This window comes from Lepidochelys olivacea (genome assembly GCF_965140295.1).
Source record: "Lepidochelys olivacea isolate rLepOli2 genome assembly, chromosome: 5".
Classification (NCBI taxonomy): Eukaryota; Metazoa; Chordata; order Testudines; family Cheloniidae; genus Lepidochelys; species Lepidochelys olivacea.
The window spans coordinates 84,410,763-84,437,768 of NC_140415.1; the positions used below are offsets into that span (position 1 = coordinate 84,410,763).

General features: G+C 39.7%; 1 protein-coding gene across 4 annotated transcripts in view; it reads left to right on the top strand.

The window, feature by feature from the left end:
* Positions 1-27,006, top strand: part of ROR2 (receptor tyrosine kinase like orphan receptor 2) — a 238,973-nt gene that overhangs the window by 132,962 nt on the left and 79,005 nt on the right. The window contains exon 1 of one of the 4 annotated variants that reach the window (XM_084629278.1): positions 719-729. The exons of the other annotated variants lie outside the window; for them this stretch is intronic. The gene's annotated coding sequence lies outside the window, so the exon portion shown is untranslated. Of the gene's footprint in view, positions 1-718; positions 730-27,006 lie in introns of those variants that run through there. 4 annotated transcript variants of the gene reach the window in all.

The window sequence follows — 27,006 nt, forward strand, 5'->3', positions numbered from 1 at the left end:
TGTTTGAGGAAAGCATGGATAAATTTTCCTATTCAACAAAAGCATAATATTATGTGTCTGTTAGGAAGGGAGACTGATATAATCTAATTCTGTTGATCTGCCATTTACACTTATTAAATTTTTAACCAGAAGTACTTGACAAACATTAAAATAAAATGCTTAAACTGGAAAGACTCCATTTGCAAATCCTGCCTTGGCTAATCTTCAGTTTGCAGTGTAGAGCCCTACATATGTTGCATTTACTCACGGGGTATTTCTTTGAAACAAATATGTTTTATTCATGATTCCATAATCCAGTGCATTACACACAAATATAGTTTTGTCATGAATTGCAATGTTAGAGTCTCACCACCAAGCGTGGATGTGGATTATCTTTGTAATGCAGACATGAAACCAAACATGCAGTATTCTACCTCTTGTCTGTAACAAACTGACACAGGCACGGAGTACCTTCAGAGCCTTTTCGTTGGTGAAGGATGACAGGGCTTCATTTTCTTAGACAAAATAATTCCAACTACATCTATTTCCTTTTACTGCTTTCTTAGTACATTTTAAAGGCGTTTTTCTCCCTTGATCATGAGTATAGAAAGCTCTTTTAAACATCTACATTGCTAGGTAGTGTTTTATGTGTTTATACCTTCTATCACATAATTTTTCTTTTAATTTGTATGCTTATACAGCGGGCAGCTGGAAAATTGCGTGTTTCTAGAAGGCTGTCTGACAATCAAGGTAATGTCATATTTTCCAGCAATATCAGAACTATGCTGTGTATGATTTAACAGGCAATTTCTGCATCAAGAACAGTATTCACTTTGTTTAGCTGAGGATTAGTGAAAATCCCATAATTCATCACTAGTCTGACAGAAGTAGGTTTTAGTTGATTTAGTACCTCATTCTGTATTAAAATATACACATTTTTCCTTAAACGTTTAATGTTCTGTTTCAAGTACTGCTTTGTAGCTTCATGTCGTATTCCAGTTGCCTTAAAGTTTCACTTTTGAAATGACAAATCATATTAACGAATGAAAATGCTTTGTAATACATTGCTACTGAGGTAAAATGCACTGCTAATTGTTATAAAACTATTCTTCAGAGGAAAATAACTTGCACTATACTGTTATAATAAATGACAAAGGGGCTATAACTTATTTACCCACATGTAGTAGTGTATGTAATATGGGATTATTAAGATTGGTTGGCCTATTTTAAGTAGGAAATTAAATGTCTAAATTTATAATTTGATTTCTTAGCTCCATCACACAATTGGACCTTCTATTTGCTGCCTCAATCTACTATTAGGCAAAATGGACTAAAAAGAGTTTTGTATTACTGCATTAACATTGGGCTCTACCACACACATAGTTGTCGTCCATGCTCTTCTGGCATTTAGTTCCCAGTCATTGTACCTTCACAGCTAGCCAGACCCTCCAGAGTGGCTCCTCTTACACCTTTTGTACCCTGAGCCACTATTCATTTCATCTGCAGGAAATAGGGCAGGGGCCCCATTATTCTCCTTGTGGAAGAATTCAGGCAAGTGGAAATTATAAGACAGTGAGTCGTATATAATTCCTGGTGGATATTAGAGGCAAATCTCTATGGAAACTGTCTTTGAGAAGACTCTTTGCCAGTTGCATATATGGACTTCATTGCCTTTTTGAAAACTGGCTAAAAAGTTAGCCAACACTTACTTTTTTTTATTACCCTGCTCCTACTCATAATGTTCTTGTTTCCTATAGTTTGTGTAATGACATCCCTGGTTGGGTCCTCTAGGGGGAGTGAACCCAGGTCCTCTGTGTGATACTGCACCCCATATTTGTCATAGTATTATTATGATATGATTATGGCATAATTATGACACATTTTGTACAAGATAAGTCATGTGAGGTGTCATTGAAAAAGTTACGATTTGCTGAATATGACTCTCCTACATGTATGCATGTATCATTCTTGTATATAAAGTTAGGAATATTGACTATGTATCTGTATTTCAATTGTGCTTACTCTGGGTGACACCCACAACTAGCCTTTCTGGTACAACACTGAAGAAGCCAGACAATGCTGATAGCCCATCAGCAAAGACAATGGACTGTGGAATATCTTAATCTTCCTGTGGGTGTTTTGGCCAGCCTGTAAGCAATGGCTGTTATAACACTGCAAGGTCATGTGATCAAGCCACATGATTCTGGACTCCAACTTGGGATGTCAGTATTTTTCCACAAACTGGTCTGGGAATCAAGTTTTGAAACAAAGGGTTCCCACCATATGCTAAAGCTATATAAGGCAGGGAGTGACATCATCTGTTGTTCTTCACTCTCCACACAAGAAGACTCCTGGAGACACCTGAGGAACAAAGACTGAACTGGGGGAAGTGCTGGACCCAGGCTAAAGGGATTTCTAACTTATGTATGAAAGACCTCAGAAACCCAAGCTGTAAAGTTAATGCAACTTGTGCCTTAAGAATCTACAAGTCTGCCTGTACCATCAATGAGAACCTGCTAATTCATATCCAATCTATCTAGTATATTAAACTCAGTTTGCATTTTTGTTTATTTGCTAGGTAATCTGCTTTGATGTGTTTGCTATCTCTTCAATTTATTAACTACAAAAGATAGATTTTATTTTGTTTTAATCTAAACCAGTGAGTTTTGAATGAAGTGCATGGGAATCTTAGCTCAGAGAGGCTGTTGCATATTTCTCTCCACATGGGTGGGGGGCTGGGGTGGGCGAACTCTGAGCTTATACTGTACAGTTCCCTGTGCAGCGCAAGATAGTATAATTTGGGGTTTATGCTCCAGAGAGGGTGCGTGCCTGGGGAGCTGAGAGTTACGTTGGCTTTAGCCTTGCTATTGTTGGTTCATATGCAGTGGCTGGTCAGAGAGAGAGAGCTGCATGTAACTGCAGCTGGGTGTTTCTCTACCTGTGTGTATGCTGGTGGAAGTGTAAGACCAGGAGCATGTCTGCAGTTTGTCACAGCATCACAGAGTGAGAGGGAGCCCAGGTTGGTGGGTCAGAATGCTCAGCGGTACCCCAGTTCCAGTTGGCACCCCAGGGGGAACCCATCACACTCTGGATTTAAAAGTGTAAGCCTCTACTGCATGAGGTAAAGAACCAGGTCAGTTGACTTCAGACTCATAAACCTCAAAGAACCACACTGTGTGCGTTACTTTTTTTGGGGTGCATTTTTGTAAGAGTTCAGCAAGTGGAACCCTAAATTTTAGGAATCTGAGAAATATAGTTTAGATACCAACTCATCTTTTGTTTTAAAAGTCGTGAGAACATAGTCTAATTCACAGTATCAAAGAGCAACTCTCCATTTCATTCTCTAAGAATTCCAAACCTAGCAGTAGATGTATGTATAAAATATATTTGTTCAGAGGCAAACTAGATACTTTGATAATGCTTTCTTCTAAAAATAAACTCATTGTTTTTGGTTATGCAAGATTATATAGTCTGCTGTATCAGCTTCTCCTTCAATACTGCAAATGATAGAAAAATAAATCAAAGCATTTCAGGGTATGAAACATCTGCTAGTAATTTGCTTGAGCACTTGTGCATCATATATCCAGCATATGTAAGTCTTAACTAATTTAGCTTACTGAAGTATATCTTTCTCTCCCCCCCCCATTGTCTTACACCTCCAAAGAGCTTTCCAACGTAGTTGGTTTTTTTAAATCTTCATATTGTTGAACTGCTTGGGTTAAGTATATTTGACCATACATACCAAATGTGGAGAGTTTAGGTGTATCAGTTGGAGGAGATACATGCGTTTATAGTGGGTAGGAAAGAGTGAATGGCAGAATGACACCATAAGCTCCAAAATGCCATGCACCACTTCTGGCCTAGTTGGCACTCTTTCCTAGCCAAAACTAAATGGTATGTGATTATAAGCCAGGCATGAAGGACAAGTCTCCATCATATCAAAGGCCATGCTGTTGTGAGAAAACTCTCCATTCCATCAGCTCAGGTCATCATTCTGGCAGTGGGAAATGTACAGAGTGAATCAACTGACACTTAGATCAGGCTAACGATAGTTAAAAAAGAAGTAATTAACATTGATATGTGCCATTGTTGGAGTGGCTATTGAGAGCAAAAAGTTAACTGATGATGAGGTACTGCTTACATAGAACAGGGAGTACTATGAGCCACAGAGGCCTTCTCAGTTAGGTGAGAATTTTCATCACTGTATGATCTGTGTTTTCTCCTTTCGTAAACAAGTGTCCTGAAAAAGATTGGCCACCCCAAAGAGCCTCATTGCCCAAATATTTCTTAGGCAGCTCCCCTCCCCCATTCTGCACTACTACTTAGCTTTGCTTCCCGTAAAACAGATGTATTGTCCCAGGGGGAGCTTCTGTAGAAGAGTGAGTTGAGTGCTGCTCTGATGTCTTGACTCATTAAAGGAAATGGAAATCCCATCTCACTAAGGTCATAAACACTCACCTTTGTACTGGTACATGGTCACTGCCATGTTTTAATATGAATTCTGTAACATCTTTGTTAGGTGGATTTAAGGTCTGGGATATGAGATCCAGAATATGTTGATATGTTTTAGAATTCTTGAAGAGTAGATTAAGAAAGTTTTCTTGGGGTATGAGCAAACTAATTTTTACTTATCTTGAACCCGCTAAACATTATAGGTTTCAAATATGAAACACTCATTCCTACATTATTGGGTTTCCACTCTGCTTGAAAGGCAGTGTATGAGGGAAACAGCAGAGGGAAAAAATAATAATAAAATGGTGGGAAGGGGATATGCACACACAGTATGCCTGCTTATGCACACAGTATGCCTGCTTATGCCAACCTACATTTTGAGGCATCATTTATATCTTGTTAATACTTAGCATAGATTTCTGTTTAACTACAAATCATGACTAAATATTTTAATGGTATCAGCCTTGAAAAGAAATATGGATTTAAAACACTGGTGGCTAAAAGATGTGTGTATTCCAGCTACTGCAATGAATGCTGCAAACACCGCCCCCACCCGCCCCGCAAATGAGTTTGAGCCTTGAAACTCTTCCAATTCAACAAGGTTCACCCATCCATATCTTTGAATATTTGTAGAGTGCCAAACTTGGATTTGGGTTGGGTTCAGGTAGGGGATTATTTATTACATAGGTAATAACTCTCTGATACCACATTTCCACAGAGTAGTTGCTAACATATAATTAACATTACACATGAAAAAAAATAAAATAAAGGCTACTCTAAGTAAAAGCTATAAATAAAAAGCACTGCATTTTAGTTTTTAACAATGATAAATCTAAACAGTGATGCTACAGAGCTAGCAAAGATTTAATCCATATACAATTTCCTTGCTAAAAAACACTTGTTAAACAATTTAGGGGAAAATTTCTACTACTTTGAGTGTTCAGATTTAGGTTAACTTATTATGATTACTGAAACTTGATTTTCTTTAGATGCATAAAAAGTTATACCCCATGTCTACACAAATGCACAATCCCTAAAACAACCCTGTTACTGTTTAAACAACTAGTATAAATAATGAACCACTCCATTACCGAGAATATAAATAAATTTAGACAACTAAGAGTTCTCTGGAGCTGAAAGTTTAGGTTATGCAAAAACTTCAACAGCTGTAATTTGTACGTCCTTGTAGACGGAGGGTGTGAGTGATGTAAACTATAGAGAGTCGACATTTAGTGTATGTATATTTTGTCACTTTGCCAACAGGCAAGATTTCACCGTTATGTTTCCTCTGCTGGGTACAAGGTTTGACTAGGGCAACATCTGGCAGCAAAGAATTCCACAAAATGCATTAAGCTATATCTTCTTGTAAACAGAATATAGCACTTCACTACATTATTAGTAATAAATCTTCATCTTAGAAAAGTCTGTTTTTAGTAAATATTTCCTAACAAGATGAAATTAGGGAAAAAAAGAATCAGGAAAACAAGTATCCATTAAATTACATTTCTTTACATACAGTATTTGCCAATATGTAAAAATTTAATAACATTAAAGGTAATTTTGAAAAACTATTTCAGTCCAGAAATATGCTTCAGAAATTAGAACATGAACTTTAAAAGTTTGATCCTCTTCTGGCTAAAGAAATAGGAGCCAAACATTTCAAACCTAGGTGCTTAAAATAAATGCTTTAATCCATATTAAAGTAACAAAGTGAAAGTGGACTGATTTTTTCTGAAAGTACAAAGCACCTGCAATATACTTTAGTGGAATCTGGGGTTGATCTAGACTTCAGAAAATCAGGCCCCTTTTCTTTAAGTGACTGACATTTTAAAGCCTAATTTTAAACATCCAGGTTTGAATATTTTGGCTATGGTGAATATAGTCTTTTGGATGAGACTGTAAAAAATGACAACATGGGTAAAGTTAAGAGTTTTCCTTTAGAGACAAAAGGGTAAGGTGTAATGTGTCTCTGGTTCAGGGAATTTTTGTTAAACAGAGCATGGTTCATATTCTATGGCATAAGTCCAGAATTTGTACAGGAGCACCACAGTATGTACCGCCGGTTAGTCTGAGATTGTGACCACACAAGTAATCGTAAACTGCCCATGTGCTATTACATTTGTGAGCAGGGACATAGAATTAAAGTTAGTTATTGGTTTTAACTGGCATGTTTCGAAATCATTAATAGTGGGGATCTTGGATTTTTGAATTACATCATAGGATTTTTTTTCACAGATGTGTTAACTTTCTTTTTAGCCCCCCTATTTTCATTAGTCTGGTTAATGTTCTGTTTTTATTTATAATACAGCAATGTTTTTCAAAGCAATAACACCTGATGTGCAAAATAAACCCCGAACTCAAGTCTGTAGCATGAGGTTTCTCCTCTAAGAGCTGCACAGATTTATGGAAGAAGTCTTTTCCACCTTGAAGAAAAGACGAAGTTAATTCAGGAAAAATAAGAAACAGGTAGAAGTATATTAAATGCTAAATGGACTACATTCAAGTGACATTAAGGGTCTACCAAACCAGAGTTCATTTCGCTGTTCAATCCTTAACATGCAGGTGCTATACTCCCCTCTGCGACTTCACATGGAGGAGATCCAAATGCAGCAGAAGCTTGGTGGAATCATGTCTTCTTCCTGCATCAATCTTGTAGAAACCTTTCTGTGGATACACAATGACATTGTGGCTATAGAGACAGAGGATAGGAGGGACCTAAGGGAATGACCAGATCTCTAGAGCCCTGGGTCGATACATCTGTATCTGCATTCGATTCATGATTCGCAAACATAGTCTGCAGATGCGGATATCCTTGGATATAAGGCAGATTTGCAGGGCTCTGCACTCCCCGGGGCATTCTTTCCCTTCTCTCCCCCACCCAGGCATACCTATGGCAATTTACTAGGGCTGTCGATTTAATCACAGTTAACAGTCACGCGATTAACTCAAATTAAGCGTGATTAAAAAAATTAATCTTGATTAATTGCAGTTTTAATCACATTGTTAAACAATAGAATACCAATTGGAATCTATTAAATATTTTTGGATAAATTTTCAAATATATTTATTTCAGTTACAACACAGATCAAAGTGTATAGTGCTCACTTTATATTATTTGATTACAAATACTTGCACTGTAAAAATGATAAACTAAAGACAGTATTTTTCAATTAACCTCATATGAGTACTGTAGTGCAATGTCTTTACTGTGAAAGTGTAATTTACAATTGTAGGGGTTTTTTGTTACATAACTGCACTCAAAAACAAAACAATGCAAAACTTTAGCGCCTACAAGTCCACTCAGTCCTGCTTCTTGTTCAGCCAATTGCCAAGTCAAACAAGTTTGTTTACCAGAGATAATGCCGCCCACTTCTTATTTACAGTGTCACCCATAAGTGAGAACAGGCATTCACATGGAACTTTTGTAGCCGGTATTGCAAGGTATTTTTGAGCCAGATATGCTAAACATTCGTATGCCCCTTTGTGCTGAGGCCACCATTCCAGGGGACGTGCTTCCATGCTGATGACGCTTGTTAAAAAAAAAATGCGATAATTAAATTTGTGACTGAACTCCTTGGGGAAGAATTGTATGTCTCCTGCTCTATTTTACCTGCATCCTGCCATATATTCCATATTATCGTAGTTTCAGATGATGACTCAGCACGTTCATTTTAAGAACATTTTAACTTTAGCTGTAGATTTGACAAAACACAAAGAAGGTACCAATGCGAGATTTCTAAAGATAGCTACAGCACTCAACCCAAGGTTTAAGAATCTGAAGTGTCTTCCAAAATCTGAGAGGGGTGAGGTGTGGAGGATGCTTTCAGAAGTCTTAAAAGAGAAATGCTCTGATACAGATACTAGAGAATCCAAACCACCAAAAAAGAAGAAAAACAGTCTGCTGGTGGCATCTGACTCAGATGATGAAAATGAACATGCATTGGTCTGCACTGCTTTGGATTGTTATCGAGCAGAACCCATCATCCGCATGGACACATGTCCTCTGGAATGGTGGTTGAAGCATGAAGGGACACATGAATCTTTAGCACATCTGGCATGTAAATATCTTGCAATGCCAGCTACAATAGTGCCATGTCACTACAACAGTCTCACTTTCAGGTGACATTGTGAACAAGAAGCAGGCAGTATTATCTCTTGCAAATGTAAGCAAACTTGTTTGAGTGATTGGCTGAACACAAAGTAGGACTGATTGGAGTTGTACACTCTAAAGTTTTACATTGTTTTATTTTTGAATTCAGTTATTTTTTGTACATAATTCTACATTTGTAAGTTGCACTTTCATGATAGAGATTGCACTACAGTGTTTGTGTGAGGTGAATTGAAAAATACTATTTCCTTTGTTTTTTACAGTGCACATATTTGTAATCCAAAATAAATATAAAGTGAGCACTGTACACTTTGTATTCTGTTATGATTGAAATCGATATATTTGAAAATGTAGAAAACATCCCAAAATATTTAAATAAATGGTATTCTATTATTAACAGAGCGGTTAATCATCATTAATTTTTTTAATCACTTGACAGCCCTACAATTTACTGATGTGTGCAATGTTGACCCTATCATCTTGATGACAGCTCTGTGGAATCCTCCTGAAGGGTTTGGCAGCAGCCACAGGTGGGGACCACATGGAACCAGAACATTTATGTAAGCCCTCATTGATTTATTTCAGTGTGATGATTCTTGCTTTGCAAAGAGCAGCAGGGTGTGCCAAGACTGTTTTGTGGGCACTGAATTATTTTGTTTGCCCTCTTTTGTCTTGGGTTGCAGTCGTGTCGTGAAGGCTAGAGCAACACCTACAGCCAGAGAGAGATGTTGGGGATGAGAGAGTCCCTCTAGAGAGGGACAGCCTGTGACATATGCTGGAGAATGCAGGCATTCACTTTCCGTTCCTCATGCAAGAGTAAATCAAAGGCAGATTGAAAGCCCATGCATGAAAGAACCTAAACAGCATAGATCCAGAGTTCAAGTGGCTGAGAGAGCCAGCGATAACAGGCAACCCAGTAGAGCAGTGCCAGCAGCAACTGTTGCAACTGTGGGCCACTCAAGAATAGCACCAAGTGACCCAATAGCTGCTGCATGAGATGGTGACCTAGCCAAAAGACCTGTAACAAAACCAGGTACAGCAGTTACTGATGAGGCTACATCTGGCCGAGGCAGCCCAGGATCCAATGGCTGGAGCTGTGAGCCCAGGGCCTGTACTCCCATCAGTACCCATGAAGCTGACTAATCTGGGGCCTCATGCTGACCTCTCTTTCTGACTTCTTTTGAGTGGGTGGCCGTGTCTTCCAGAGTACTGAGCCCTTGTGCTGGCCCTTCTTTGCTGGCCCACTCCAGGCAGGGGCTTGGTCCTGTGTCTCTGCAGGATTCTACACTGGTGAAGGCTGCCGTTCTGGACTTTCTCAGTATCAGATATACCACTAGCTGTGCTTCTGCTTGGAAATGTGTCCCGAGAGCCTGGCGATGAGTGGTAGCACAAAAACTAAGGACCATTGCTAGCAGTGCTTACAGCGGGAGGAGCAGACTGGAACTCAGATTGCTCACAGATGGCAAGGACTTTTTGAAGAGATCCATCACTTTTGCCTTGTAGAAAGTGAGATCTATTTGTCTGGGAGGTGGAAAGAAACTAAGTTGTACCATGTGAAATCTGCTCAAGCCTTGCAAAACCAGAGAGGGGATGATATTAACTCCAGCTCTGGCAGGTAAGGTGCTCAAGCACCCGTTCACCAAGAGTCAGCACAAGTGCAGATGGGTGGGTGAACTTCCACCAGAACAAAGAGCCCAAGTTTTATATCTCATTGCTCCTTCCCCAGTGTGTTCTCTGTAGCTGTCAAGAGCCAATTTGTATACTATTGCTTCAAGACAAGCTGGAGGTAATCCTCAGCCCCCTACCTTGGAAGATGTGGAAGACAGTCTGTGAGGAGTTATAGACTATCCTGGATCAAGGAGTAGTTGAGGAGTCCTGAAATGACTGACAAAGTCCCATTGTATTTCACCCAAAACCAATGGCTCAATATGCTTCTGCATGCTTCCAAAAAGTTAATATGACATCTAAGTGTGAGGCGTACTCGATGCCACAACTGGATGACCCATTGGAGTGGCTAGGGGCTGCCAAATATATCAGTACTTCAGATCTTACAAAAGTGCAGATCCCTTTGTCACCCACATTGTAAGAAAACACAGCCTTCTGAACCTTTTATCTCTTTCATTACAGGTCAATGCTCTTTGGCTTACATTTGAACAACCACAATGTTTCAACGTTCAGTGGTGCTCAGGCCTCCTCAGCACTATGTCACTGCATATTTGGACAATAAAGCTATATATAGTGCCAACTGTGGTGATCACATGCAACAGGTACAAACTGTTCTCCAGTCCTTGGTTGAAACGGGTCTCTCAGCCAATCTGGCCAAATGGAAATTGGCAAATAAAGAAGTTACCTGCCTCGGTTATATATAGGAAGAAGCCACTTTAGGCCACTAGTTAGCAAAGTGCAGGCATTGTCAGCACATCCCATTCTTAAAACAAAAAAAAAAACAGATAAGACACATCCTTCAGTTGCCTGCCTATTACAGCGATCTGTCCCTGGTTTCACCACCATGGCGACTCTCCTAGCTACCTAATAAAAGGCTGTAGTTTGAGGAAGATCCACTGGAGCTACCACTGTGAAAAAGGCCCTATAGCCCCTTGAAGAACTGGTTTTGCCAGGAGTGAATCCTTTTCAATCAGGAACAGTACCCCCGATAATGTCACGGCAAACCTGGTGTCTGAGCTTTGTGACTTTGTCCTCACCCATAACCATTTCAGATTTGGGGACAATTTATACCTTCAAGTCAGTGGCACTGCTATGGGTACCCGCATGGCCCCACAGTATGCCAACATTTTTATCTCTAACTTAGAACAAAGCTTCCTCAGCTCTCGTCCCCTAATGTCCCTACTCTACTTGTGCTACATTGATGACATCTTCATCATCTGGACCCATGGGAAGGAGGCCCTTGAAGAATTCCACCATGATTTCAACAATTTCCATCCCACCATCAACCTCAGCCTGGACCAGTCCACACAAGAGATCCACTTCCTGGACACTATGGTGCTAATAAGCGATGATCACATAAACACCACCCGATACCGGAAACCTACTGACAGCTATTCCTACCTACATGCCTCCAGCTTTCACCCAGATCACACCACACGATCCATTGTCTACAGCCAAGCTCTACGATACAACTGCATTTGCTCCAACCCCTCAAACAGAGACAAACACCTACAAGATCTCTATCAAGCTTTCTTACAACTACAATACCCACCTGCTGAAGTGAAGAAACAGATTGACGGAGCCAGAAGAGTACCCAGAAGTCACCTACTACAGGACAGGCCCAACAAAGAAAGTAACAGAACGCCACTAGCCATCACCTTCAGCCCCCAACTAAAACCTCCCCAACGCATCATCAAGGATCTACAACCTATCCTGAAGGACGACCCATCACTCTCACAGATCTTGGGAGACAGGCCAGTCCTTGCCTACAGACAGCCCCCCAACCTGAAGCAAATACTCATCAGGGACCACACACCACAACAGAACCACTAACCCAGGAACCTATCCTTGCAACAAAGCCCGTTGCCAACTATGTCCACATATCTATTCAGGGGACACCATCATAGGGCCTAATCACATCAGCCATACTATCAGAGGCTCGTTCACCTGCACATCCACCAGTGTGAGATATGCCATCACGTGCCAGCAATACCCCTCTGCCACGTACATTGGCCAAACCTGACAGTCTCTACGCAAAAAAATAAATGCACACAAATCAGACGTCAAGAATTGTAACATTTAAAAACCAGTCGGAGAGCACTTCAATCTCCCTGAACACTCAATAACAGACTTAAAAGTCGCCATTCTTCAACAAAAAAACTTCCAAAAGAGACTTCAACCAGAAACTGCAGAACTTTGGAGTTAATTTTGCAAACTTGGCACCATCAAATTAGGCCTGAATAAAGACTAGGAATGGCTGGGTCACTAAAAAAAGTAATTTTCCCTCTGTTGATATTCACCCCTTCTTGTCAACTGTTGGGAATGGGCCACTTCCACCCTAATTGAATTGACCTCATTAGCACTGACCCCACACTTGGTAAGGCAACTTCCATCTTTTCATGTGCTGTATATTTATACCTGCTTACTGTATTTTCCACTGCATGCATCTGATGAAGTGGTTTATCTCCCACAAAAGCTTATGCCCAAATAAATTTGTTAGTCTCTAAGGTGCCACAAGGACGCCTCATTGTCTTTTCAATCCAAATTTCTCGAAGGAGTTATTTTACAGATGGATGCCTCAGAGGTAGGCCTGGTGTGGTACTGTTGCAGGAGATGAATGCTGAGCATTCATTAGTTTTGTATCTAAATAGGAAGGTGTTCCCCAAGGAGATGGCCTACTCTGTGATTGAAAAGGAGGCACTCTCAGTCAAATGAACCATAGAGTCCCTTAGGTATTATTTACTTGGTAACCCCTTTTCCTTCATTACAGACCATGCCTATTCCGTTGGCTAAACACAATGAAAGGAACATATTCCTGAATTATGCAATGGCACTTAGTTCTTCAGCGCTATAGTTTTAGGGTGCAACATTGTGACAGAGCAAAACACAACAATACAAACGTCTTTTTATGGGAAATGAGGGAATGAATATGGGGGGGGGGTGAGGGGAACCAGAATTCCATCTTGAGGGGCAGGTTATGTAGTGGGATAGGTTCCCACCCTGGTCAGAAAGGAGTTAGAGCTCCTCTGAGCACAATGAGCCCCAACTTGGTGCCTCTGTGGCACCTGGAGAGGGGCAGATCCTTAAAAGAGAGAGTCTAAGCCCAGTGGAGGGCAGTACTTGGAGGGAAGCAAATTTACATAGCCCCCTAGAGCAGGGCTGCCTGCCCAGCAAGCTGCTGACAAGCCTCTGCTACCTGGTTCCACCAGAGAGGTAGAGGGGTTATCTTATCTTTGCTTTGCTTCCTTTTCATTAGAGCCAGGGTGCTCAGCCTGGGGCTATTAGACACAAAGGGGGATAGGAATGCCCTTCAGAGAGGCTGCGTTATGAGGAACAGCACAGCTATCCTGTCCCATGTTGTGGGCTGCAGGATTATTTTGTTTGCCCTTGTTTTCGTCTTGGACTGAGGTTATGCCTTGAAGTGAGGGAATTGCAGCCCTAGGACTTACACCCAGGAGACTGCACCCTACACTCCAAAGAGTCAGCCAGAGAGGGATGTTGGGGATGAGGGAGGTACTGAGGTGCTGTAGGGATATAGCCCATGATAATACATAGATATAAAAAAACCCCTGAAGTTATAACTTGATATAAAGGGATTGATTTTAAGAGATGGATTGGTCCCATTATGAATATAAAGCAGTATGTTGATAGGAATTGTCAGTGACTGGGATATGGGTGGTTGTGCCTAGTGATTAGTTGTATCTGGCGATCCATTTTAAGAAAAATAATCATGATGTGTCACAAAACCCAGGCACTTTCCCTCAGTTTATTCAGTCAGTCATATGGTTACCCACTCTTATAGGACGATAAATCTGATTTACACGGCAGACTACTGGCAGGAATGTGTCCAGACTTTGTGCTCAAATAGCACTTGATCCAGTTCCGATTGATGTCTTTGGGAGTTAAATCAGACCGATACATAGGTGGTCCTGTTCTTTGTTCAACAGTTCTGATCCCAGGTCTTAAATCAGTTTCACCAATGTATGCTAGACCAGGCTTCCTTCTGTTCACAGGAATAGGAAACCTGGCAAAGAGCACTAATAGATCTTCTTTGTCAGATTCTCTTCCTTTTGTATTTAAGTACTTTATTTATGCAGCAAAGAACACTCTTGCTTAGTTCAAGTAAAAGTCACCTATTCTTTGATTTCTGATATATTTACATCTTTGTGGTAGCCAGAGCTGTCCTTTGGGTAGGGCGAATTGGGGCGGCTGCTCCGGGCCCCGCGCTTTTGAGGCCCAGTGCAATTGACCATTGTTGTTGGTCCCAAAAAAGATGAATCCGTCACTTCTGCCCTGGGCCCCGCAACCCCAAGGGACGGCCCTGATGGTTGCTATTGTGGAGCAACTTCTGACACCACCACTAAGTATGTTCTTAATTTGGTTTTCATTTGAGGATTTTGAGACATTCTCTGCACTTGGGAATTGCAACTGAAATTGGTCTTCAGTTATATAACCTTGTCCGCTACCTCTTCCACCTTGCTGAAAAACGTTAATGTTTACGAAATATGAAGTATTACAACTCCTACTGGGAATTAGTGGCCCATTTTATGGAATATTTTGACTATTGTGATTATTTATTATTTTTATACTAGAAGCACTTTGGGGCCCCTACCATGTGTAGGACTCAGTGTTAGCCACTATACAAACACATCATAAGAGATGGTCGCTGTCCCTAAGAGCTTACAATATAAATAGACAAGACAGACAAAGAGCAGAAGTAAGGAAGTATCTCAATTTTACCGATGGGGAAATGAGGCACAGAGAGATTTGCTGACTTGTCCATGGTCACACAGGAAGTCAGTGTGAAAGCTGGGTATTGCACCCGGATCTCCTGACAAGCTTCAGCTTGATGTGAGTTAAAATGGCCTGGATTTAAACCTCTGAGGCGGGGGGCCGGGGGGAGAGGGCAGGAAACTGTGTTCATAATTAAGGCTATGATTATGTCACAGAAGTCATGGAATCTGTGACTTCCATTGAACTCCCTGACATTTTCTGCCCCAGGGCTGGAGCTCCCAGCCATCCCCCTACCACCCACCCCCTGGCAGCTCTCAGCCACTGCCCTGGTGGGAGGACCCTGCAGCTGCCCAGCCACAGTGGCAGGTGAGGGGACCTCACAGCAGCCCAGTGCCCATGAACAGGGGTACCCTGGAGCTCCCCCTCAGTTCAGTGGTGGGGGGGGGATGGACCCCCAGAATCCCCAGAAGCAGTGGGTGCTGAATCCGCTTCCCCATTTTGTCAGGGATATTTGTAGTGAAGGTCAGGGAAAGGTCACCAGGCTTCTGTGAATTTTTGTTGTCAGTGACCTGTCCATGACTTTTACTAATAATATCTGTGACAAAACCTTTTTCTTATTTACAATAAAATGTAAACACATTCTTAACTGTAGCAACAACCACCCACAAGTTTAATATCAAGAAGCACACTTTCAAACTACTACATGAAATATAAAGTGAAAAGAGATTTGTCAGTCACACAATCAATGCAGAGTTTTTTCCACCTGTCTTAAAAGCTTACTTGTATAGACCATCAACAGCGTAGAACAGAGGAATTAATACAGGAGTTTCTAGTGGGACTCTAATTTGTTTTTCTTCTTGAGTTTTGATGAACTCTTGTTTTTAAGTATGGAGTGTAGTATGTTTTTTTTTAAATCTCACAGGCACAAATCCTATGTGTAATCAAGATCAAAACCTGTATAATATTTAATAGTACAAAATAAAAAACTCTGAAATAAAATGATGGGCTAGATCGGGGTGGGCAAATTTTTTGGCCTGTGGGCCACATCTGGGTATGGAAATTGTATGACAGGCCATGAATGCTTACAAAACTGGGGGTTAGGGTGTGGGGTTGGGGTGGGGATTAGGGTTCTGGCTGGGGGTACGGGCTCTGGGGTGGGGCTGGGGATGAGGGCTTGGGGCGCAGCCTTGGGCTTCCAGCTCCAGGCTGGAACCAAGGTTGTTCGGAGGGCGGGAGGGGGATCAGGGCTGGGACAGGAAGTTGGGGCATGGGAAGGGGGGGGATGCAGGCTCTGGGCAGCAGTTTACCTCAAGCAGCTTCCAGAAGCAGCGGTATGTCTCGCCTCCGGCTCCTACACGGAGGCGTACCCAGGTGGCTCTGTGTGCTGCCTGCACAGCCAATGGGAGCTGCAGGCGCGGCGCTTGGGGCGCAGGCAGCATACGGAGCCCCGTGGCTGCCCCTATGCATAGGAACCAGAGGGGGGACATGCCGCTGCTTCTGGGAGCCGTGCAGAGTGGGGCAAGCCCCAGACCCCACTCCCCGACTGGAGCACCGGAGCAGGCCAAGCCCCGGACCCTGATGGGAGCTCAAGGGCTGGATTAAAATGTCTGGGGGGCCAGATGCGGCCCCCAGGCCGTAGTTTGCCCACCTCTGGGCTAGATTCTGCCACCTTTATTCATGTTCACAGACTTAAAGGCCAGAAGAGACCACCAGGACATCTAGTGTGACTGCCTATATATCACAAGCCACCAACACACTGAACCCCACAACCAAAATGAAACCATAGATGACCAGCTTGTTATGTGCCACAAGTGAATACTGGAGAGAGAGAAGTGCACCAATTGAATACCTTACTCCATGAGTATTCCCCTCAGAAGGTCCTAATTTTTTGTCAATCAGATTTACAGTCCCAGTTTATTTCAGTGAATATGCCTACATTCTGATTGGGTTATCTGCACTTAATGATAGTTCACCCTGAGTTCATGCTGCTAGACTGGCTGCATATGCAAATCTCTGCTTCATCATTGGCTCTTTGCTCTGTTATAGCTTGCCTGGGCCTCTAACTTCATCTCCCCTTCCAAATATCATTTTGAAAAAGAGTAAAATCATTATGCTATTGGTTCAGGATCTTTACAAAGGAAAGTTTATTGGTGATGAAAGTATTTGTATTGAATGTTGGACATCAGCAGCGTATCCTGTAATATTTTTCAGTATGTTCGCTGTCGTGTTTCTATACTAGTGTGTAGTGTACAGTGTAGCTATGTAGCTATAAATTCAATGAAGTCAAGGGGAGAAAATATCAGACTTAGGAAGGTAGGTAAAGCTAATATCAGGCTTTATTTAACCTCACTGCATCAGTGTAGTTCCTCTTTAATGTAAAATAGGAACTGTTTATCAAGGGGGAAATCCCATAGATCTTGGGGCATCCTTGGGTCTAGACCCTACAGACCCTGCCTATCATTGATACTTTAAATAAATATAACTTATTCTACATGTTGTTACACCAATCTAACAATTTTAGGTTTTATATCAATATAATTACATGGTGCAAAAACTATGTAGCTTAGGCCTTGGTGTTGATGTTGAGTCTGTGTCTTTTAATGAGTAGCAAAATGAATACATGCATTTAAGTCCTCTTTGATTAGTGACTTGATTAGTAATAGCATGCTGGAGCTCTATTAATAGCTAGCCTATCATGGCTCCTTTTGCTTTAAATCAACAAAAAACATGCAGATCAAAATTTAATAAAGTAGGAGATTTAATTTTATGTGCTAAACTAAAGCCACAAAGAACCTTTCCAAATGAATTAAGTTTGACCATAAATTATGAGTACACCAAGATCACTTTTTCATGACTCAGATCAATAAGGTCATTTGTAATCCCCTTAAAGGCCTTGCTTTAGCAACATAAGAAGGTATATACATTGCTTCTTTTGTTTATGGAGTTGTTTAATAAGTTAATATGACTGGAGAACAATTCCTCTGACCTTTTGTCCCATGAAACGGTAATTGGTAAAGAGAGTAAAATTGGATACTGATAAAGGAATTCAACTCTTCTGTTGCCCGTTAGGACTTGAGTTGTGACGGTGTGACTGGGATAGGATATGTCTCAACTCAACTATTACATGCTATGGAACTCTGTCATTATTTTATTCTACTTTGCCCATTTTGTATACCCATTCCTGGAAGGGGATTTAGTCCAGTTAAGGACTCAAATATGTTATTGTTCCGTACTCAGACTTCTGTTCATATCAATGCAAATTTTGAATATGCAAGAACTGCAGTGCCAGGCCATTTTATTTTTAGCATCTTTTTTTTGTCTTATACAGCAGCTGTAAACTTTAGGTTATTTTCTGATTTTTTTCACGTAGCTCTGTGTGTGTGTTTGTGTGTAAACATAAATGCTGAATAATTACATGATATTCTGCAGTCATTTTTGTTGCTTGTATATAAGTGAATATGTTTGGGTTCCTTTCATTTTTTTTTTAAAACTCATAAGTCATGTCTGTATGTTCAAAGTGACTGTTACTTATTTCTGGTACAAAGTTTTGCCTATGTTTTATCAATAATCTGCCTATACAGGAAAAAATATATATAAAGGAACGAGTTTGCCTTTATTTTATCAAATTATTTCTTGAGGGAATTGAGGTAAGAATTTTGACTGCCTTCAACTTTATTGCAGGTAATTGGAGAAGTTCATTAGAACATGGCGATTCCAGTCATTTTGATGCATACAACCATGTAGTGTCCAGCTTTTTACTTAGTTGTGAGTCTTAGTTTAACAAGAGGTTTGTGCAGATAGCACCTTTTACGTTTTTATATAATCTGAAGTTAACTGCTCTTTTTAAAACGTTTGAAGTGTTACTTGACATTTGACTCTTAAGTATCTTAATAACTTCTCCCACTGATGTTTTTCTTAGATGAATCATCAAATGAGCAAAAGAGATGCCTCATTTATCGAACCCATGCTATGAAGCTAAGAGACACTAATGGACAAACACATAATTGAGCAGAGCACTTCTTAATTTATTAGAAATACAATGCTTATTCTGTCAAGCAAATCAGGTTAGCTATTTCAAATTAATCTACACTAAAGGGGCACAGAAACAGAACAGAGAAGAACAGAGCCAGCAAAAGAATAAAACAAGGTCAGAGGAGAATATATCCATCTTTTGAGTTTCTGGGTCATAGTTTAAATATTTGAGAACCCATTTTAGGAGTAGTACAGAGTTCTTGGTGTTAGATCTTTGACCAGATCTTATCTACATCCATACAGCAGTATTGTAAATCACAAAGTCTCTTTCATGTCAGCTGCTTTGTAGAAAAACTGAGAACCATCATGTAATGGAAAGTCTAGAGGAGCTTTTCTAGTGCATCGTAACTTCTTATCTCATGGCAGAAAGTGCAGTGCAGACAAATGGTCATTCTGATCTTTTCAGACACGCATTTCTTCAGTCCCATAACACTGATTAACATGGTATGTTTTTGTTTAATGCTTTGAACAGAATTTTTAAAATATTTCCCCAAAGTACACAAATTACATGGCAGCAATGCCCTCATATTTTATTACAATGCCAGCAAATACCCAGTGCAACGAATTATAGTCCCTCCCACCAAAAAGATCTTCACAATTTGGCTGTGGTTTATTATTTAGATCAGAATGTAAACATTTGCCTCTGTCCATCCCCCAATTAGGGACAATGAAATAGTTTGTAAGTTCACAAAATGAATGAAAGTAACATCACTTAAAAAAAAACCCTTGGTGCTGAGAAATTCAAGTATGACAGCCTTGGAGACAACTTTTGTGTTAATAAAAGTTACTTTTTGGGTGCCAGGTATTGTAAACCTCCCTCACCCCTTCTGCCTTGACAGTATAATTGAACCCTGCATGTCTCTGAGGGATCATTTCTGACTGCTAAATGTTGGCACCTCTACGAGACTGCTAACGAGTGCCAGTTATTGCTAGTTTTGATGGTAGTCTTTTGTGATGCAAATGCTCATTTACCAGGAAGCAGCCATCAGCTGCCTACTTTTTATTCCCAACCTCAGCTAGTGAACAGGTTTTTAAGATGAGAAACCTATTACTGGAGTGTTGATGGTGATGGGTGATGTGAGTTGCAAAGTTTTCTGACATTGGAGGAAGAGTCCATTGCTTTTCAGCCTCCCTTGTCAGCCAGCTACCCTCCCACTCTCTTATGACCCACCCTTTCCTCTACCTTTATGGAGCCTGGGTGCTGCTGCTATGATCTCCTCCTTCATGTTCCTTATCTGAGCCTCAGCTGTATGCTAACCCCAACGTGTCACCTTTCTGCCTTCTGGCAAACTCCTCACTGATTATGCTGCACTGTCACACTATGGATTATGGAACTCACTTGGGAAAGCACCATAATTCACAATCCGATAGGTACAGGTACAGCTGGGCTCGAGACCACTCACGAAGCACAGAGAAGGTGACCAGGTGAGATGTACAAACCAGAACAAACCCCTAGTTTCACAGAATTGACTTGAACAGCCCTGGTGATGTCTGGCCACCCTAACTAGAAGTGATAGTCTGTTGTATTTCATTAATACCCTGAGCTATCCAGTAATCTCCTCCCATGACATCACTCTCCCAAGAAAGGCTTTGAAATGTTTAGTTAATTGAATAACCTGACTGGATTCATATTCCTAGGTGTTTTATAAGAACTGAGATAATTTGCTGTTGAAACCTTTGCTGCATCCTTACCCCCTAAGCTTTCTCACTTTCCATTGCACAAGATAACCATGCTGCTTCTACAAATATCAGATACATGGAGTGCGCCAATCCACATGAAGCCTCATTACCGCATCTTCTCCGAGGGCCTACAGTCACATAATCTGTTAACACTGTTCTGTTTAGTGCCTGGATATAAAGAAGCGCTATTGGTTCTTGTGTGCTTTCCTGTATATTAGATCTACCAACCTGTACCCTTTTCTATATCCTAAACTTTAAAAGATACCTATAACTAATGTAAAGGAACTTGATTGCTTACATGCTTGGAACAATTCCTTTGTCAGTTGCCCCTAGCTGTTATAAAGTATTCGTTTGCAAGAGAAGTGGGTTGGTGTTTTTTTTACTCTTACTTGCGTAACTTTATTGTAATGTATCATACAAATAAGTATTACTTGTGCAAATATTTGCTTAAGGATAATGAAAACCACACCTGTCCTTTTTGATTAGGTAAACAGTGGTTGTAAGTAAATGGATCAAATCTAAAAGTGACAGTTAAGGTGTGTACATAAATACCTGTGGGATTGTAAAGCGCCTATAATATATATATCATCTATATTTTGAAGTGTAGACATTTTATTTAAATGCATTAAGATGAAATGCATATCTTTGCTCACTTTGTATTCTCACTGTGGATAGTATTCTGTTTCACAAATGTCTTGAAAACAAAATCCCATTCAAATGCCAAAGATAAGTGAAACTGTGTCATATTTCAGAACTGTTAGGAGTACTGTTGGGTGTATCTGACAGTTGCTTGGCCTTGGTGTCTACTTTTGTGGACTTCATAATTTAAGGGTGGAACCAATCAATTTTACATGAGTAAATACTGCTGGGGTATAATAGAGCACAGCTTGTTCCACTTCTGCGTATGAATATGTTTAGAGCACTTTTTTCCATGGACATCAGTTTTTGTTGCATGTGTTGAAATTAAGTGGCCTTAATTAAACTACAGTAATACAATGGAAATGAGTGTAAAAACATGCATGTGGTGTTCTGTGTTTGAATGTGACTGACTTCAAGATCAAATTTACTCAGTTTATTAGATGTGGGGTTTGTTTTTTTCTTTGATTTTCAGTTCTCACCTTGGAATCTAAAGGTCAAGATGTGTTTCTGGCTTATGTATCAACAACAATGGAAATTCTGTGATCAAAACTTCATAAATTATTTTATGAAGCTCACTATCCTAAAGTTGTGTTGGCTTTACAGTGGTAATAGGAATTTAAAATAGTAAAGCATGTTTTACACAGTAAAGGAAGCAGATACAAGTATGCACAGGGAACAGACCTTTTGAGTAAGAAAGTGCCAGTTTTACAATCATTTTCTGAGTTGAACTGCATTTTCAGTAGCTGTCACTTTCTGGATAGCCATTCACTTTGCCAATTCATTAATGTGACAGTGTGGCGACTTCCTTAAATGATGCTATTAAGAGTAGATCATCATAATGTGATTACAGATGAACTGCGTGTGATTAACATGAGTTGCAGTCATGTAACTGGATAATGAGTTATAGGAGTTCCCTGCCTGACTTGGAGAAAATGTCGCAGTTCAGCTCAAACTGCCAACGCTTTTGAAAACCCACCCACAAGTGCGTGTGCCTGCATGTGCATGTGCTCACATGCTGATTTAGGAAACTGTGCCCTTTGCATTCAGGCAAGCTCAGCAGAAGACATTTTCTGTACATCAGTGTATTGTTGAGAATGAGCTTGTTGGCTAGAATCTGTGGAACTGTGACCAGATTTTAGTTTTGGTTGCATGCTGTCCACCCACTGAAAGCTGCAAGTGTTTCCAGCTGGGTATACTCCCACCATTCAGTTACTTGCTTTAGTGTTTTATTTTGAGGAAAGAATAAAGCTCAGTAAATTTTGTCTTTTTGTAGCGTAGAAAAGTTTTTTATTATAGCTCTACCAATTAAAATAAATATATTAAGAGTAACTGGCAGCAGCTCTGTTTTAGGTTGCTGAGCTATGAATCATTCCTGTAGCTTTTAAGGGAGGCTTGAGAAGGAGGAGAAACAGGAATTTCTCATGTGGAGATTGTTTATCCTTTCTCAGTTTTAATCAGAGAGCTCAGACAGGTTCTTCAGTGGGAGAAGGAAGCACTTGTCCTGCCTAGAACAGTTAAACAGCATGTGAACCTGAGCTCAGTGCTGAAAGTAGGCTGAGCTGTGTTGAGTTTAAAAACTCATCCCCCTATAGCTCCCCAGAAAACACAGAGGTAGTTTGGTTGCTTGAGAAAGTGGTGCAGAGTGGCAGTTTCCGAAGCAGCACTCAAAGACTGGCAAATAGGAAATGCAGCACTGACTATGCCTGAACAGGGAGTGTACCTGCAAGGTCCTTGTTCTTATTTTCTAAAGATAATACCACTAGCCCTGGTGCCCCAATATGCACGTGCAGGACTGTGGGATGTGCACTAAGAATAGTTTTTGTGTGCATTTTTGGATTGGAAAGAAAGCCCATTCAAAAGAGAATGTAATTGCCATCAAAATATAGTAATTTGGGTGCAGTGAACCCAAACATTAGAAGAAGCTGACTGAAAAACCGGTATAAATAATGTTCATGATTTTTTTTTTCTGATTTTGTTAAAATTTTTATTTATGTTTTTAAAAATTGAAGAATTTTGACGAGCTCTACTCCTGAATCCTCCCTACCTGGGAATTCAGATTCCATACACTAAACACACTTTAGTTTTGTTTTTATTTTTTATTTTTTTAAAAACCATCCATGACTGCTTGTGAAAGTTCAGATTGACTGCATGCAGACTGAGAAGTTCTCTGTCCACAACGCAGTTACAGCACAGAATAGTACTGCAAGCTTACCTGCTCATGCACCTCTATCCCAGCCCTGAGTCTTTGTGCTAACACAGCCTTTGGGCTGCACTGAAACGGTCAACAGTGATGCCAGTTAACATCAATTGCAATAGTACTTCAGTTTTTGTGATGAGAATACATATGCTGTAGGAACTAGAACAGTTTGTTTCACCTAGACCACACAAATCCACCAAAATGGTAATGACTTTCAGATGTTGCTTACCTGAATTCTGTTCAGACTGGTGGCATGTTTCACAGAGACTCTATCCCATTTTCCAGAGCCATCCAGTTTCATTCATCTCTGTACAGTTATCCCTAGCAAGGGAGAGAGGTGGCCACCTTTTGTATATGTAGAAACTATAAGCAGTAGTTGTATTTAAAAGCTTCTCTTCGCTAGAAAATTGTCTTGTTAGAACATCACCTTGAGGAGTCATATTAACTAATGCAGTGTTCTACACAACTTTGCAATCTACAAATCCAGAAACGTTATGTTTAACCATCACGTCAGCTGGTCATGAGTAAACCTATGGTTGAAGTAAGGTTGATCTGCGATCAGCTGACATGAAGTTTTAAACACAATGGTCACAATCCCATTGTGTTTGTTAACATAACTTTGCAAAGTTGTGTTCTAAAATGACCTAATTTTCTAGTGAAGACAAGCCCAAACATGGTGGTAATAACGCACATCTGCCTGTTTGTCTGCATGGAATTTGTCTAGCATTGCCATGTCAGCTGATTTCAAAGAAAATAATTCTAAGCATCCACTAAACTACTTGAGAATAAATATTGTACTACAGTGCGTTAGGAAGTTTTGAGTACGCTGCACCTCTGAAAAATCACGTTTTATTTAGGTGCTTACATTACTTCAATTAATATTTAACTTTAGGCTCACAGGTTTAAAAATTTTAGTGCTAATTTGTCTCTATTTCAAATTCTGTATTGGTAAGATAGAGATGGTAAGTGCTTACCCACAAATATTTTACCATTTTTAAAAAAACTTTTTGTTTCTTGAGTACTGTATAATACTTTGCACTTGCTATTTGTAGGAGAGTAGATTGGCTAGAACTCAAGCCACCCCTTCTTTTCAGACTGATGTAATTTTTTTATTTTTGGAAGATAGTTACAAGATGTTGATATTAGGGCAGACAAGCGATTAAAAAAATTAATCAAGCTGTTAAATAATAGTAAAATACCATTTATTTAAATATTTTTGGATATTTTCTACATGTTCAAATATATTGATTTCAATTACAATACAGAATACAAAGTGTACAGTGCTCACTTTATATTTATTTTTAGTACAAATATTTGCACTGTAAAAAACAAAGGAAATAGTATTTTTCAATTCACCTAATACAAGTATTGTAGTTCAATCTCTTTATCATGAAAGTGCAACTTACAAATGTAGAATCAAGTACAAAAAAAACTACATTCAAAAATAAAACAATGTAAGATTTTAGCGCCTACAACTCCAATCAGTCCTATTTCCTGTTCAGCCAATTGCTCAGACAAACAAGTTTGTTTACATTTGCAGAAGATAATGCTGCCTGCTTCTTGTTTACAATGTCACCTTTAAGTGAGAACAGTCGATCGCATGGCTCTGCTGTAGCTGGCCTCGCAAGATATTTACATGTCAGATGCGCTAAAGATTCAATGTCCCTTGATGCTTCAACCTCCATTCTAGAGGACATATGTCCGTGTTGATGATGGGTTCTGCTCGACAACGATCCAAAGCAGTGCATGTTCATTTCCATCATCCGAATCAGATGCCACCAGCAGACTTTTTTTTTTTTTTTTTGGGTGGTTCAGGTTCTCTAGTATCTGTATCAGAATGTTGCTCTTTTAAGACTTCTGAAAGCATGCTCCACTCCTCACCCTCTCAGATTTTGGAAGGCATTTCAGATTCTTAAATCTTGGGTCAAGTGCTGTAGCTATCTTTAGAAATCTCACATTGGTATCTTTGCGTTTTGTCAGATTTGCGGTGAAAGTTTTCTTAAAATGAACAACATTTGCTGGGTCATCATCTGCGATTGCTGTAACATGAAATATATGGCAGAATGCAGGTAAAACAGAGTAGGAGACATACAATTCTCCCCCAAGGAGTTCAGTCACAAATATAATTAACACCTTCTTTTTTAACGAGTGTCATCAGCATGGAAGCATGTCCTCTGGAGCAATGGCCAAAGCATGAAGGGGACATATGAATCTCTTTGTAGCCTTTAAAGTTTTACATTGTTTTATTTTTGAGTGCAGTTATGTAACAAAAAAACCCTACATTTGTAAATTGCACTTTCATGATAAAGAGATTGCACTATAGTACTTGTATGAGGTGAATTGAAAAATACTATTTGTTTTATCATTTTTACAGTGCAAATATTTGTAATAAAAATATAAAGTGAGTATTGTATACTTTGTATTCTGTGTTGTAAAATATATTTGAAAATGTAGAAAAACATCCAAAAATACTTAATAAATTTCTATTGTTTAACAGTGCAATTAATCACAATTAATTTTTTTTAGTTAACTGCAATTAATCGACAGCCCTAGTTGATAGCCTTCCAAAAGTTTAACATTATTGCAGCATCGTAATTTATGGTAATCAACCATCAAAATGTGAAAATGACTTTTAGGATAAAATATTTTTTCTTTGTCAGACTCAACTGTGACCTATATTCTTTTCAGCCTACTTCCTATAACAGAGGGTCTAATGTTATTACTTTGACCCTAATACAGGAAATTACTTAAGCATGTGCTGAGAGTTAAGCCCAGGCTTAAGTGTCTTCCTTGAATAGGGGTGTTTTTCTCATCTGGGGTCTTTAAAGATTTCAGCCCAAGGCTGCACACAGGACTTGTATTTTTGGATTTTAAATGATTTTTTAGAAACTGAGAAACTATGAAAATTGTTTTCTCCTAATGGTGGAGTGTTATACTCGTAAATCATGATTATTTTTAGTCTTTTGGTTGAGACTGTTTTATTTTCACAGCCAGAAGCAGTAAAATAATGAATCATGTGATAACGTCATGAATAATTGTCTTGTTAACTTGAGGTTCTTTGAGCTGCAGGTGTGTTTAGTGCTGCTGTTGAGTGCTTTTAAGTTAAGATTTTACAGCTGAGGTGGAGAAGAGCTTTGGAATGTGTCCATGTTTTCCAAAAGGTTTTATTTAGTAGAACACTTAACCAATAATTACTGTCTGTTATGAAAGCTAGCTTGAGTTCCATGTCTTTCCCTTTATAAAAACAAAACAAAACAAAAAACCCCACAAAGTTTAAGGGTTTTTACATGTTCCTGAATGTATTGACTTAGCGGTGTGTGTTTTTGCTTCAGAGCTGTTTAACATAGATATGGTTTCTACGTATGACATGGTGTGTATTTGTGATAGCTAGTCAATTTAGGGGTTCATAAGTTGCAAAAATCACATACGACTTTGACGTGTCTTCATGGCTTAAATGACTCAAGTGTTTTATGTCATAAATACCACAGAGTTTTATTATTAACTATCTTGAAACACAGTT